This window comes from Eschrichtius robustus, chromosome 4 (genome assembly GCF_028021215.1).
Source record: "Eschrichtius robustus isolate mEscRob2 chromosome 4, mEscRob2.pri, whole genome shotgun sequence".
Lineage (NCBI taxonomy): Eukaryota > Metazoa > Chordata > Mammalia > Artiodactyla > Eschrichtiidae > Eschrichtius > Eschrichtius robustus.
The window spans coordinates 6,870,400-6,886,287 of NC_090827.1; positions in this window are offsets into that span (position 1 = coordinate 6,870,400).

Genomic DNA, 15,888 nt, shown 5'->3' on the forward strand with positions numbered 1-15,888 from the left:
ACAGCTTCGCAGAAAGGGTGGGATGTAATTAAAATGACTAACTTGGCCTGAGAAACCACAATTCTGGGTCATAAGGAAGGCAAGCAACAAGTTCTTAGGATTGAGGTAGACATCAGAATTTTCTGGTTTTCTGTTAGAACTTCACTTGATGCATCAGCCCCTCGAGTAATAATAAATAATAATCGTCGTGACCACTGATTAAGCATGCATATGTGCCGAGAACTGTGCCAGAGACGTTATCAATTATTCACGGAGTTTTATTGTGTGCCCTCCACAGTACTAGACCTTCATAGAAATTAAGACAAGAATAATGCATAGTCTCTGGAGCTTACAATTTAATTGAAGTAAAAAGGTCAATGCACAGGAGATAACGAGAAAGATATTTGAAATGTGAAAGGAAGTTAAATAAGATTGATTGGCTGTATCATGGAGACCTTCCAAAGAGAGGCAGGAATTTAAACTAGAGATACTATTCTCTAATGCAGTGATTCAGCAGAGCTCAGTGTTCCCAGCTAAATAGACCTGTGTTCAAATCTCAGCTCTACCATTTCCTTGTTGGTGTAACTGTGACTTTGGGCAGAGAGTCTAACATACCTAAATTTCATTTTCCTTATCTATAAAATGGAGATTAAAATACTATCTCATTTAGTTCATGTGAACATTAATTAAGGTTTTATGCAAGAGAATGGCATGTGTCATACACATTCACAAAATTACTTGATAAATAGAACAACACATGGACATGAATAAAATGATACTTCAGTGATGATCTTGCAGAGATATGCATATTAATTTAAGAAGAAAAGAAATTTGAATCAGAATACCCTCCAGCCAGCCAAAAAGGTTTTGTATTTTTCCAGGAATTGAGTGATGAAAGTCTGAACAGAGGCTAGAGTCAGTGAAATAGAGTAAAGGAAATCCTCAGTGTCAGAAGAAGACTCAACGTACTCTAAAATGTCTAACAAGGAAACTGGAAAGAAGTTGGTATTACCGATAAAGATGGAGAAGTTGGGACAACATAATGAGTTTGTGATGTTGAGTTTGAGGAAAAACTGGACAGTCAATTGAAAAATGTCAGCAGCCCTTTGAAAATATGAGAATGGAGTTGAATAGAAAGGCTAAGACCAGAAGCATAAGTTTGGGAACAATTCAAATACCTAGTTGTTCACTCAGTGATCATTTACTTACTAGCATGCCTATGCACTGCATCATGAACTGGGCATACAGGAAGGTGAATAACACAGTCCCTGCCCTTAAGTAGCTAACAGTTTAGTAGAAAAGACAAGTTGGAAACAAGCCATAAGTACTTTAGTAGAGAAATGTATTATAGTACAAGCATGTACTACAGAAGAGGGATGTACCAAAGGAATACGAAAGAGAGAGAAAGAGATGGGAGAGTGAAGGAAGGCTTTACAACAAGTATGACATTTGAGCTGGACTTTTAAAGAGAACCAGGAATCTAAGAATCTAAGAAAGTAGAAGAACTTCATATTGATGTTGATCTGAAACAAATGAACTGACTCGTATTTCTCCAGCAAAGATGGGTTTATTCAGGATCAGCAGAGAATTGCAATTCTGGGTCTGTAATCATGGCAAACCATATGCATGGCAAGGGAAGGAGACTGCTTTTATAGACAGGAAAAGGAAGTTGAGAGGGATGTAATAAACAAAGAATCCATGGCTTGACCAGGAAAGAAGAGGAGTCTTTCTTCTTCCTGCTGGGCTCTGCTGTTGTCACAGGGTGTGAGAGATCCCCCTTCTGGTCTCCCAACTCTATTTAATTGAGTTTTCTGTTTATTACATTTTTTGCATTTCCCTCTCTTGATCAAGATCTCTCTCTAAGCATCATTGATCAGGAGTTAGTTTTTCTAGGTTCACTGACTTTCTGTCCCTCAGTGTCAGAAAGGACCTTTCCTGGGTGTAGTGTCTCACATTGGAGGGAAAGTGCACAGCTTGGAAACCTGTTAAGGTCACATTCAAGTAACAAGGAGGGGTAGGAGGGAGAACTCTCAGGCACTTTTTATCTAAAGTCCATATGTTATCAAGAGCATAGGCACTAGAGATCATCTGAAGTGCTAAGTCATCATCAAAGGTTTGGTGACAAACTTCCAACAGCCTTGGTCTGGCCATCTTGAGAAAGCTGTCTCATCAGATGTCATCTGCATCAGTTGCAGGAAATCTTTACTTTCAGGTCACCAGATGATGTACAGGTCCAGTCAAGGTTCAGTGCTTTCTTTAGGTGTCATGTGAATCCAAGAGTCTACCCCTTGGAGTGTGGCAACACAAAGGTTGGTTAGCAGTACCGGATAGGGGCGTCTCCAGTGAGGGTGAAGAGAGTTCTACGGGAGGTGTCTTTTCCAATAGACAAAATCTCCTGTTTACAAAGCATGATGCTTAGGGTCATTGTCTCTCAAGGGCACACTGTGAAAAGGTTGCTCTACCAAAACATGGTTATTTTTAATAGAAGCAATTAGGCCTTTGTAATATTGGAGGAGTGTCTCTCCTTTTATCAGTTGTGGGTCAAAAGAAGCAGGAGTCAAGTGCATTGAGCATCTGTGACAAACCTCAAAGCTGAGAGTTTATGTGTTCCAAAAGGGGTGGATCTGAGATTAAAAAGGACCAAGGGCAATGCTTTTGGCCAAGGTATTTCTAGCACCTCTACAGATTTTGCCAATTGAGTCTTCCAATAATGCAGTTAAAGAAAGTGCTGCAAAGCTGGCCAAATAGCACAGACTTGTCAAAGTACCTGGCTGGTACAATGGGTTCCTCCATCACTATAAAGTTTGAGAGGAGTTCCTAAGGTAGGGATAAAAAGGATTTTAGCTGCAGAAGAGGCAGTAGGCTGTCTGCAAGGGAAGGCTTCAGTGCAGTGTGAAAACACACACACCATGACTAAAACATATTTATATCCATGAGAGGAGGAAGTTATATGAAATCCATTTTCCAGACCTCAGATTGTCCATTAGGTAGTTTAAAATGCCCCAGAGCAGTATGAACATGCTTCCCCAAGTTGTGCTTTGGATAGTGAGACAAGGAGGTAGGCACTGTTTGAAGCCTTGTTAATGTTTCCCCACCAACACTGATTCATGAAGGCTCTCATTTTGTCAGTAGACTGGTGGGTTAAGGCACGTACAGTAGGGAGGAGTAGAAATTTTAGAGTGTCTGCTAGAACTGGGTTGTTATTTGGTCCAAACTTGGGCTTTCTCTTTTATCAAACCAACAATTGTTGAATTTCCAGTCCTGTTTTTCCTTTTCTGAGGCCAATTGCTGGGCTTCTTTAGCCAGTTTTTTAAAATTATCATTTGGGGAAATATCCCTTTGAATCATGACAGAGGCTTGGCTGCTGTTGGTCCCTTTAAGGACAGCATTCCTTGAGGAAATGTCAGCAAGGTAATTTCCCTTAGCTACCAGACAGTGAAGTTTAGAATGCTCTTAGATCTTAATAATAGCAAGGAAGCCACATTGCTTCCATAACATTCCAAAATCATGAGCTACTCCAAAAGCATATCTGCCATCAATATAAATATTGGCAGGTTTGTCCTTGGCTAAAGTACAAGCCCCTGTAAGAGTGTATAATTTAGGTGGTCAGGCTAAAGTAGCCAGAGGTAAAGATATTGCCTCAATAACATTAAAAGGAGTTGTAATAGCATACATAGCACAATATTTGTTATTGTCACCTTTTAAATAAGAACCATCAGTGAACCATGAGAAGTCAGAGTTACCCAAAGGAATTTTCTGTAGATCATTACGAAGAGCCAGGAGTGGTCTGTCAGCATTAAGCAGTCAAGAGGGATTTTGTCAGTGATGGAGGGAAGAAGAGTATCCAGGTTAAGATTATTACGATATAAAACAGTTTTGTGAGGGGCAGTTAAAAACAACTTCATGGGAGTTGAGGCTGCTGACTGAGAAATGTTGAGTGTGATGAGAATTCAGGGGAGATTCTATTGCATGAGGTACAAAAATGGTTAAAGGGAATCCCATGATTTTCTTGGAGATATTAACCAAAAGGGCAGTTTTCATAATGGCTTTATGACAAGGGGGGTATCCCCATGCCACAGGGTCCAGTTGTAGGCTATAATACCCTATAGGTCGATGGTGGTCCCCATGTTTTTGGGTGAGTACCCCAAAGGTGTTCCCTTCTTTTCATACACAACATGGAAAAAGGAAATCTGATAATTGGGATGCCCAAGGGCAGGTGGGTTCATCAAACTCTCATTTGAAGTCTTGAAGGCTATGTTGTCAAGTTCTTCCCACAAAATTGGGTCAACATTGTTATTGTTGAGTAAAACATGTGAAGGTTTGGCCATAAGAAAGAAATTTGGAATCCAATTTTGGCAATAACCAACTATCCTGAGAAAACCTTACAGTTGGTGTTTAGTTTTGGGTTTTTGGAAACTGAGGACACCATGATGTCATGTGGATCTAGGTGTAGCCCTTGTTCTGATATCAGATCCCCTAAGTACCAAAGCTGAGTTTGGGAAAACTGCAATCTTTCTTTGGAGACTTTTTGTATCTTTAAGCCTGAAAGCTCTGGGAAGTGGGTGCTGTCTCCCTGTGAATAAGCTTAAGAAGGAGAGCAAAAAAGCAAATCATGGGCTTCCCTGGTGGCACAGTGGTTGAGTCTGCCTGCCAATGCAGGGGACATGGGTTCGAGCCCCGGTCTGGGAGGATCCCACATGCCGCGGAGAGACTAGGCCTGTGAGCCACAATTACTGAGCCTGCGCGTCTGGAGCCTGTGCCCCGCAACAAGAGAGGCCGCGATGGTGAGAGGCCTGCGCACCGCGATGAAGAGTAGCCCCCACTTGCCGCAACTAGAGAAACCCCTCGCACAGAAACGAAGACCCAACACAGCCATAAATAAATAAATAAATAAATAAAATTAAAAAACAAAAAACATATTAAAAAAAAAAAAAAAGAAGCAAATCATCCACCTACTGCAACAAAGAGAACCTCTAGGGACTTTATATCATCCAGATCAGACTTCAGGATTTGTAAGAAATAAGAAGGACTGTCAGTATAACCTTAAGACATTACTGTCCAGATGAAATATTTTTGTTCTTTTTCGGTTTGTTTGTTTGTCTTTGTTTTTGTTTTTCTGTAGAGCTGTATCACTCAACACATGGATTAGCTTTTTATATTATTAAACATAATAATTAACATTAATGCCTAAATATGTTGATTGCACACAGATAAATTAGGGAGTGAAATTATTCACAATGCCAAAAAAAATTATCGGGTTATATAAAAGGATCACAACATCTTAACATCATTCTTACGTTAGGAAAAAAATAATAAAAACACAATTATTCCAAGTGTTGTGGATTAAGTATTAAGCACAAATTAAGATGAAGCAAATGTGAATCATAAAATCGTAAACAAGTTATTTCGTTGTTCTTGCTTTTTCCCCCATTTGATTTTGAACAGGAAGATACAACTCCAGGTACCTTGCAACCTGTTGCTTCTTAGGTACCAATCACTATGGTAATCTGTTTATAAACATCATATTTAATCCTTGCAAAGTATTATCCTCTTTTCACACACAAAGAAACAGGCTTAGGTAGGTTAATAAACATACCCAAGATCACAGCACTGGTTGGATGGGAGCTGGCATGTCACCCCAGGTAGGCCTGATTCTACATCTGGACTCTTCTTTCTTTTTCTTTTCTTTTTTTGAAATTGATGTTGTGGACAAGGAATGTTGCTTGCCATATTGGTAAACAAAGGGATGTTGTGGCCATCAAGCCATCGGCCACAGCAGGAACCCCAGACTGTGCACCCTGAGGAGATTCAGGATGGAGAGAAGCAGGACACTGGCCCTAGATAGTTAAGGTACACATCATAGGAATGATTTCAATGAGCCCAGACTCTTGCTTCTTCCCATACACAGAAAAGCACTAAACTCTTAGCTTGAGATGTCTGGTTTTCTTTAATTAACAGTCATCTTTTGATTTCCAGCTACCTGTTTTGGGTTTTTTTGTTTGTTTGTTTTGTGTTTTGTTGTTGTTTTGCTTTTATTTTGGGGTTTTTTGTTGTTGTTGTTGTTTTTGCAAAAATCCCTATGTACCTGGCTCCTGCCTTACCTCTTCAGAACAGTCCCTCAGAGCTATCTGAGAGGGTATCTTCTGGGCTTACATCCTCAGTATGTCCACCAAATAAAGCATAATTCTCAACTTTTAGGTTGTGCATTTTTGTTTCAGTGGACAATGTATAATTGATTTACAGTATTATATTAGTATCAGGTGTACAGGTGAATATTTCTCTTCCCAAGTGAAGGCAAAAAGATATTGGGTAGCTTCATCAACTGGAATATGAAAGAATGCACTGCACAAATCAGTTACAGTGAAAAATTTACTTCTGGTGGGAATGGATGTTAGTATGAGATTAGGAACAACAGGGTGTCAAGGGATAACAATGTTGTTTATTGCTCTGAGGTCCCCGACAAACCTCCATCCTTAGTCCTTACGTTTTCTTTAATAGTGAAATGAGAGTGTGACAGGGGCTAGTACAGGGATAAGAGGACTTGAGCCCTGTAATCTTCTATTATGGGCTTTATGCCTTATGTCTTTATGGTAAAGGACTCTTTATCCTATAGGATGTTGATTAATTCTGGGTAGAGATTTTGAGGTATCTATCTGAATCATGATGGGAGGTGTGCTGTGAATTTTGCTAACATCAGTTGGAGATTTTGCCCATAAGGAGGTTGGTAGCTGATTCAATAGGGACAAATGATAAGTGTTTCCAGAATCAGCTCTAGTACCATCAGAGATGGAGCAAATAAAAGGTGTCAAAGGGTCATTTAATTCACTTGGTTGGTTACTTTGATGACTACTGTCAAATTCTAGAATTATTTTTCCCTTTTAGGAGAAAGACATTCCAGCATGATAGTTTTCCAAGAAGCCTAATAAATAGATAGGGGCAGAGTAACTAAGGGGAAAGGGGTGTGTATCTCTCAAAGGGCCTAAACAAAAGGGAACAGGTTCAGAGACAGGAACCTCTTGAGGTTCACTAGAGATCCCCACTATTTGAACTGTTTTAGTATTCTGAGGCAGCTACACAGTCACAGCCCCCAGACTTTCCAGTCATCTGTCCCCCGAACCTGGAAGAGCCCCCCACTGCTGCACTCCTTTATAGCCAAGGCCACGCACCCCTCACCGCCTCACAGAAAAACATGCTTCCCTGAGAGTGCAGAGTATTTCAAACACACCCCAACTGCTGCAAGGTGGAAGGCTGAGTTCCTGACCCAAACCAGAGATGCAGTGCGATCCATCTCATCGCTTTCTTGCCTAGAATTGTTCACCTTGCATGTTAATCTCACTTTTCTTCACTCCTGACTATGGAAGCTGTCTCCTCCCTCTGTCCCAAGCCAGTCCTGACGCTTAGCTCCAGTGCCAGCAGGATGGGGGGCCTGCAGGCACGACCAGGGTCTCCGGCTTCCTCCCACACCCTCCAGCCCAGCACCTCTGTGGCCACAGGGTAGGGCACGGGGTGGGGAGGGATTGGGGGTGGCGAGGGCGCCTTCCTGGTGAGCCGGGGTCCACAGCAGTCTCAGGCTCCAGGTTAACTGGGGTCTCTGAGACATAATGAGCCGCTAGACCCAAACCACGTTCTACATCTATCTTTGTCTAACTCTTTATGCTTGTGACAACCTCTTTGTCATTTCTTTCCAGTCCCATTGCATCAGACTTTGCGTCATTATTATATCTCTGTGTACACTTTTGACCCTGTTAACTGTTGTCTCTCCATCCCAATGACACAGCTCAATCACCTGGGCTAATGCTGCTTCAGAATCTCAACCTCCAATCACCTCTATCCCAGGGGTGCATCGCTGTGAGCAGGGCTGCAGCCCACCAGGCTCATCTGTGCTTTATGAGTGGCACTTGAAAGAGGCAGATAGGAAGGGCAGGCACAGAAAAGAGGATGGTGCCATGAAACCTCGAGTCATTTTTATATGTCAATTATACCTCAATAAAGCAGAATTTTTTTTAAAAAAAAGGAGAAAAAGAAACTTTGAGCATTTTTGGAACTGCTATAACGCATGTAGATGTAAAGGTAATACACTCAACAGATTTCTTACACTTCATTTTTGTTTATTTTCAGTTTTGTCTGAAGCCAGGGTTTACACTACCCTATTTCTAAAGTTTCATTTCCAGACCAATTTTGAGTATTTCTATTTGTTGCCTAGAATTCAATCTTGAAGTTACTGAAAATGATTTTACTCTCCCAAGAAAAATATTTTCTTTTTAACAAAGCAATGTGAAAGTTAAACAGAGGTCAATCAATAGTTGAATGGTGTCATGAACCAGCCAATTAGAAAGAAGCAGCCGTCATCATTTCCAATTTGGTGAAGAAGCACTAAAAACAGATGTTTTGTGGTTTGTTTTTTGTTTGCTGGGTCAGAGAAAATTATTTTCACACTGCCTTGTTGAGATTGCTAACAATAGAGGGACTGTTCTTATTGGAAATCCTGTTTTCCTCTAGATTCCAAATTCAGATATTCTCATTCAATTCTCTGAATTAAATCATGATGGCAATCAGTGGATTACTTACTGCATATATCACAAGAAGGTGGTATTTGAATGATGGAATGAGGAAAAAGTGCTTTGGCCTAACTGGTCTGGGGTCTTTTTGTCAGACGCTTTGGTGCCCTCGTGAAGAAGGCAAGAGCCTTCAGTGTTGTCCAGGGACTAGGGGCTGACTCACTTCTGAATCGTACATTAAGATACAAGCAGCGGCCCTACTACCTCTATGCAGTCTTCTCCTTTCACCTTGCAAGGGCCAGATTAAAGGTTGTTCGTTGCTCACAGCAGGACCCAGCAGTATAGTCAGCTGCTTCAAGAGGTGGTGAGTTTAAAGCCATACTGGAACATTTCAAGCAGAGGCTAAGAGAATATTGAAGGAAGTCTTATACTGAGATTGAAGGTAGACTAGATGACTTCTAGGGTAGGGATCTCCAACCTTCTTTTTTTTTTTTTTTTGGTATCTGTACCTGTTTTGTGTTCTTTTGATACGGCCAAACAGGTGCATTGTAAGAAGACACAGAGGTGAGGCTGAGAAAACAGCAAAGTTTTTGATACTCACAGGTCCTGGGGGCAGGAGGCATGGCGTGTCATGTCGAGCCACCTGGGAAAGTCTCCAGGGCTGAGGGAGGGTTGTCAGGAGGCAGAAGACAGGAGGGAGGGGAGATGCAAGCCACAGCCTTGGCTGGGGTTTCCATGGAGAAGGCAAGGCAGGGCTGGGTGAGCAGTTTAGTGGGCTACTTTGAGTGTTTTTGGGGGGATGGGGTTAGACTGTAGGGGTGGACCCTGAAATGATTGAGACTGAAGAATATTGCCCCCAGGGGGTAGCCAGACAGAGGAGGTCTGGCTCTGGACTGGTGAGTTTGCACCTCCAAGGCACACTCCTAGCAGGGAGCTCTCTCCCAGGCCTGGCTAGCCCTGGAGGGGCAGTCACTCCCCAGCCAGAAAAGGTGTTTTTATAAGATGTCAAAGCATCATAATATATAGAAAATTTTAAATATTTTTGATACAGAAGCTCATCAGAAAATTACTTGGGAGTACGTGCCCCTAAAATATGCATATCCATTTACCTATAAATTTTATGTGTACCCTACATTAATATTATATTAAGTGCATTCAAATAGAAATTAGCAAATGATGAATTTTAGATGATACTTTAGATGACATAAAGCACACTGAAATAATTCAAATTTAAAAGCAGTGCAAATTTTCAAATTAATCATACAAAAAGTTTTGCTTCTCTTGAATACAGGTCAACTTTAATAATAATTTAGTGAGAGCAATACTACTAAATATGCTTCATTATTTAAAAGTATTGTGTTGTCGCAGGAAGAGGGACCCCTTCCAAGGCCTGAGTGTGGGCTCTCGTCTAACACCGGGAAATGAATTGTCCGAGGAGACTCACGTGCTGACAAAGCAAAAGACTTTACTGGGAAGGAGCCCCCTGGGCGGGGAGCAGCAGAGTAAGGGGCCCCAGGAGAACTGCTCTGTTATGTGGCTCTCACACTCGGGTTTCATGGTACTGGGGTTAGTTTCCAGGTTGTCTCTGGCCCATCATCTTCCTTGGCCCGTATTTGGTCCGACTCTGGATCCTCCCTGGTGGTGCGCGCATCTCTCAGCCAAGACGGATTCCAGCGTGAGGGCTTCTGGGAGGTTGGCAGGACATATCGTGTCCTCCTCCTTTCGGCCCCTCCCGGATTCTCCCGGTTAGTTCTCTGCAGCTGCACTGCGTTCCTTATTGGGACCCTTATTGTGAGACAGCTCAGGCAAGCGGTATCATCGTGCCGGGCCAAGGCGGGTGGTTTCAGTCAATGGTTCCCTAACAGTGTTGGCATTATGTGATACAACAAATTGATTCTAAATTAAAGTTTTTTAGCATTTTATCTTATTTTATTTTATTTTTTGGCCACACCATGAAGCATGTGGAATCTTAGTTCCCCAACCAGGGATCGAACCCGCGCCCTCTGCAGTGGAAGCACGGAGTCTTATCCACTGGACCGCCAGGGAAGTCTTTTTAAACTTTTAAATATGGAATTTTTAATAGTTAGAAAAATAGACTGAATACCAAAACAAATCCCTCTGTATTCTTCATCCATTTCAATCCTTATCAGTTCATAGAAAGTTTGGCTTATCTATACACTCCCCCTGACCACTGCCCTGGATTATTTTGAAACAAATTCCCGGTACCATATAATTCATCTGTAAATATTCCAATATGTACCTTTTTAAAGATATGTATTTTTTACATAAACCACAATATTATTAACACAGGAAAAAATTAACAAAAATTCCTTAATATTGTCAAATATGTAGGCACTATTCATATTTCTGCACTATGTTTTTTACAGCCAATTGCGATTATATTGGTACTTGATTTCATTACTGTGATAGCTGAAACAGAAGCATTGCAAAAGCATAATATATAAAAAATATACATTATACATTTAGAGTAAGTTAAATTATGAATGATATAGTGAATGTGAAAGCATATTTCAAAGAGTCTTCTTGATAATTTTGAACATTTTAGCCCAACTTTATAAAATCTAATTAGACTGCCATTGCTTTCATCTTGTAATACCTTGGCCAAAAGAACTCTTTTTAAAAAATTATTGAGATATAATTGACATATGACATTGTGTAAGTGTAAGATGTACAATGTGCTGATTTTGTAAGCAGCTTTTGGCAGGAAAGAACGATCTACAGGAGGCCCCTTTTGTCTTGTCACTAACCTTAAACCAGGCGCCCTGATGCTCTACTCATTTTCAGCAGCTAGCACACTTTTCAAATCTTTTGATCACACAATACCTTGCCTAACCTGTTGGTTCTTTCCATAGATCAAAGAAGTAGAAATGAAGAATAAGTAAGTAACAGATGACCAGATTTCTTCCCTAGCTTTCCCTTCAGTAATCTCGTGAACAAACTGTGTGGACAAGATAGCATCTAAAGATAAGTCACAAGAAATCGATGAACCAACAGACAAGCCTGCACAAGTGGGGGATGGTGAGGAATCTGACCCCCTATCTCAATGACTAACTGAGATTACTTCCCTGTTTTCCTTTAAAAACTTTAATGGCTGAGCAGAATCTTTGGAGGTGGTTTTGGGGGGACACTGAGTCCCCCATCTCCACAGATTGCCGGCATTCTTATTAAAAGCAACTTTACTTTCTACCAACATTGGTCTCTCTCTCAAGTATTAATTTTTGAGTGATAAGCAGCTGGACCTGATTCGGTAACAATTTGGCATCTTTATACATTGCAATATGATGGGTTAGCTAACACCTCCATCATCTTACAAAGTTATCATTTCTTTTTTGTGATAAAAACATTTAAGATCTTGTCTCTTAACTGCTTTGAATTATATAATACAGTATTTTTGACTATAAAAAGAGCTCTTACTAAGAAACAGGATGTTCAGCTCTGCCGTCTTGCTGCTTTACCAGTATCCTTGCTTATTTCTTACTTGCTTTACTAGCATCACTATTGCTTTACTAGTATCACTGGTTTCTTAGAATAATCTTTTAAAGCCGCTTGTACATGTTATGAGAGCTACTTTAGTTAAAACCATCTATCATATATCACATATCATAAAACCATATGTAAGCCACAAATCTACTTAAGTCACACTTAAAATTCACTGTGTTACCATATGCTTCAAGTAAAGGACAGGGGACACTCTGCTATGAAGCCCCCTGTGCTAGGGGACCATCATCCTCCCCTTAGGATACAGATGAACTTATTTGCAAAGCAGAAATAGAGACACAGACGTAGAGAACAAATGTATGGATACCAAGGGGGAAGGCGGGGGTGAATTGGGAGATTGGGATTGATGTATATACACAACTATGTAAAAAATAGATAACTAATGAGACCCTACTGTATAGCACAGGGACCTGTACTCAATGCTCTGTGGTGACCAAAATGGGAAGGAAATCCAAAAAAGAGGGGATATATGTATACGTATGGCTGATTCACTTTGCTGCACAACAGAAACTAACACAACATTGTAAAGCAACTATACGCCAATAAAAATTAATTAATTGAAAAAAATAATACCTCTCTTATTACAGGGAAATCAGTACTAATCTAAAGACAGAATGAGGACAACAGGGTCAATCCATAGGCAATATTTATAAAGGTTATTTTTTTCCAAAATTCTTGCAATTAAAAAATAAATGTAAAGGGAAGCTCTAAAGATGTATTTATTCCTACTCAGTGGATTGTCAGACGTGCCCCTTTGGGTGAATATACCCAGTCAGTATTCTCTGAGCTTTCTGGATCTGTGATTTGCTATCTGTCAGTACTTTTGGGAAGTTCTTAGTCATTATGAATTTAAATATTTCTTCTGCTCCATTTTTTCTTTCTTCTCTGTTTGGTGTGCCAATTACACATATGTTACACCTTCTGAAGTTGTCCCACAGTTCTTTGATATTTTATTCTGTTCTTTTACTATTTTCTTTGCATTTTGTTGGGAAATTTTCTGTGAACCTATCTCAAGCTCACTGATCTCACGTCCAGTCTACTGATGAGCTTAGCAAAGGCATTCTTCATTTCTAAGTGTATTTTATTTCTAGAGTTTCCTTTTGATTCTTTCTTAGATTTTCCATCTCTATATTACCCATTTGTTCTTGCATGTTGTCTACCTTTTCCATTAGAGCATTTAACATATTCAGCATAGTATTTTAAATTCCCTGTCCCATAATTTCAACATCTGTGTCATATCTAAGCCTGGTTCTGATACTTGCATTGCCTCTTCACACTGGTCTTTCTGGCTTCTTAGCATGCCTTGTAATATTTTTGTTAAAAGCCAAACATGATATATCAGATAATAAGACAGGTAAACAGTCTTCAGGGTGAGGTTTTATATTAGTCGGGCTAGGAACTCACTTGTGTTTAATGTCTTTGTCAATGCTGTAAGTACCAGAGGCTTCAAATTTCTCTAAAATCCTTTTTTTTTTCTTTTTTCTCTCCCCTGTTGACTTTAGGCTTTCCTAAGTAGTGGTCCTCCTTAGAGAGAGTCTATGTCTCACAGCTCTTCCAGCCTAATCCACTGTTGTTATATTGGAGACCCTGATGGTATGTACTAAGGTGTGGGGGAGGGTAAGCATTCTATAACCCTAAAATTAAATCTCAGTCTTTATGTGGATCTGTGTCCTTGGAGGGTTACCTTCCCAAGAACTTCCCTCTGTATGTGAGACAGAAATTCTAGAGGGGACTACAGTGAAATAACTGCCCTTCCCCCACTTGGGATAAAGCTCTGCTGAGATTTTTTTCTCTAGAGAGTAGGTCTTTATTATGGAGAACGCACTCAGTATTTTTCACAAGGATTACTCTTTCCTTGCCTCTGTCAGAGCCACAGGGGATTTTTCTCAGCTCTTCATCATGAGAACCAGTTTTGGAAAAAATCTCAGGCATTATCTTTTGAAATATTACTACTGTCTAAATGCCCTCTGTCTTCTCTTTCTGAGACTCCAATTTCACATGTGATAGACCCTTTAACCATGTCACATGTTTCTTGTGCTCTTTTATGTATTTTCCATCATTATGTCTCTCATACTTCAGTTTGGATGTTTTCTCTGACCTATATTTTGATTCATTTGTTCTCTTTTGATTCTGTTATACCGGGTGATTTTTCTTTTAATGTCAGACATTTTTATGAAAAAGTATAGATAACTTGAATCTCTGGATGATATTTTCCCACGGAGAGAATTTAATTTTCTTCTACTAAAGTGCTAGGAATCCCAGGTCATCTTAATCTAATCAGGGGTTGAAATGATTCTAATTTGAGCCTTATTTCTGATTCATCCTTGATTCCTAGGGTGGGGCTCTCCAAGGTAGTAGCATAAAACCTGTAATATTTGCTAGGCTTCTTCCTACTTTATAGTCCCTAAAACCCAGTTTTTTGTTACCAGAACTTCATGGGTCTATCAAAGTCTCAGTTTGCAGCCCACATAATTACGTTTGGAATTGACAATACTGGACTCACCTCTCTGAACTTCATTTCTCTCCAGGATCTTGGTCTCACAAATATTTGCTATTTGGCAGCTTTCCTATGCCGTCAAATAGATTTTATTTTGTTTCATTTTATTTTCATCCAGAATGTCTTGTTCTTAGGATTAGAATTACTGAAAATACTTTTTTTTTTTTTTCCAAAAGGACCATAAAGAGTCAAAACATTTATTTTTTGCGTCTGTATCTTAGTGATCTAAAAATTTGGTCTCATAACAAAGTATCAAATAAGGTCTGGTACAGAAATAGTATATGTCCTTTTTTTTTTTTTTATGACATATAGCAACTGCAAGCTAGTCTGTGGAGTTAAATACAGCTCTCTGGGAATTGTGTGGTTAAGCATGCTCTGTAGGTGACAGTTTTCTCTTGAAGATTCTGCAGGTAGTCTGTTCCATTTCACGATTATGCAAACTTTGATAATACCCTTGTTGATGGTATATCTTCTAGAGGTCATCCCAGGGGAAAATGAGCAAGCTTTCCGAAGTTGCCTTAAATAGATTTCAAACTCCTAAGAAGGATGTTCCCCACCTTAACTAGTGCCTTTTATGCTTCCTGGACCATGTAAATGTTCAATAAATGCTTGATATACACATGAGTGAATGAATGCATGAAAACCGGGGGCATTCTCTAGATTTTCAATGTTCTCCTCAACCTTAGCACAATATTCTACACGTGTTCTTACCAACATCAAGTAGGGCAAAGCAATCACCTCTGAAATTCTGGAAATTTTTAATTGGAGAAAAATAGTAAAAAGAACAATATTAAGAATACAAGTAGTACAAGTAACTCAGGTTAGCAAAGAATGAGATTGCCTGTGGTTCAGGCAATTATTTGCCTTCGGTCCTTAAAATAGTTTCCAAAGGTTTGTATATCTTAAATCAGTGCCAAACTCAGTTTATAGTATTTCCAGAATAATTTATTCTTTCTCTGGAATTACGATAAGCTATTGCAGTTATTACCTTCATGTAGTTTACATATTGAAAAATGCAAAGATGCACTAAATATGAGTAAATTGGGAAAAGTAGAAATTTGGGAAGCATTTAATAAATTCTAACTATATTTTCAACGTGGTAAAATATTCATTAATTAACATGGTACTATTTCTATTGCAATATGTTTTCTTTTATTCATTGCATTCTACCTACTCTTCAAAACTTTCTTAAAAGTGATGAAAATAATAATGGATAATTAAAGAAGAATGTGCATTTTGTTAAATGATATTTAGAGTGACTGATGCTTTCTGTTTATTTACATTTTGGTAGTTTTTCTTTTAAAGCAGATTTCCTTGATTTATTGTATTCAGTAGCAATATGATGAACTCTTGAACTAGACCAGATAAATTGAAGTATTATAAAGAGTCCTCTTT